Source organism: Abramis brama, assembly GCF_963993115.1.
Source record: "Abramis brama genome assembly, chromosome: 15".
NCBI classification, from domain to species: Eukaryota; Metazoa; Chordata; class Actinopteri; order Cypriniformes; family Leuciscidae; genus Abramis; species Abramis brama.
In genome coordinates, this window is record NC_139977.1 from 16,592,792 (window position 1) to 16,593,770 (window position 979).

At 35.8% G+C, this 979-nt stretch overlaps 1 protein-coding gene across 1 annotated transcript in view; it reads right to left on the bottom strand.

Annotated features, from left to right (window-relative positions):
• Positions 1–206: 206 nt before the first annotated feature.
• The window catches only part of LOC311096761 (uncharacterized protein), a 20,865-nt gene continuing 20,092 nt past the window's right edge, over positions 207–979 (bottom strand). Inside the window, exon 8 of the mRNA XM_084136087.1 lies at positions 207–979. This exon is cut by the window's right edge and continues 492 nt beyond it. The gene's annotated coding sequence lies outside the window, so the exon portion shown is untranslated.

Genomic DNA, 979 nt, shown 5'->3' on the forward strand with positions numbered 1-979 from the left:
CTTTCATGAATGATGCACTGTAATTTATTGCGCAAAAACCATCATATATTCTGACTGACTGCATTGAAGAGGATATGAAATGTTCTCGGCTACATGACCTGACCTCAGATGACTCCAGTAAATGCTTGTCATAAGCACATGTTGAACATAAACACAGCTTGAAGCCTGTCAAGCCACAGAGGATAAAATTGTAACCAGAGGCAGAAGGGGGTTTGATCATTTTATTACAGAGGCAATATCCCACACTTATCCTGAATGTGTGGACAGGACATTCAAGCCTTACACAGAGTAATTATATAAACTCTTCCAGATCACAACACGTAAAAAAAACCAACATTAAGTGCAAGCAAATGTGACTGTGAGAAAACATTTACATGAAGGTGAGCACTGCCCCACTGACCTGATTACCAAAGATTGAAAACTTGAATATAAGTCTAACAACCTTCAAGTAAAGGTCTGGCTAGGATAAAAAACAAAAACATATGAAACCAGCAACAGAGAACTGATAGACCAATATATCAGCCAAGCTGATTAATTAGCCAATATTTGGCACTGTTCAGGGTAGTGTCCGTTCCAAAATGTAGCTTTGTCAGTGAATTTCCTAGTATTTTTAGTGAATTGAGTAAATATTGTATATTTAAATAGTAATTTACAGTAAATATGGGCATTATATTATCCACCCTGTACTCTGATATTGCATTGGCCAAAAGAAAAAAAATATATATAAACCATTTGACCACTTTTCCCCACTAAAACGTGACAGCCTTACAAACGCCGGCCTTCATGTTTTGAGGAAGCAAAATAAAAGTATATAACAGATTCATGGACTGATTAAATTTGGTTAAGCATGATTTGTTTTGTTTTTTTGGAGTTATCTCAATCTTATACTGTAAATTAAGATTTCATGTGACCCTTAAAAACAGAAAGGCACTTGTAAATATGCATCTGAGTGCAGTTTAGTGATACAGCCAGGTCAACA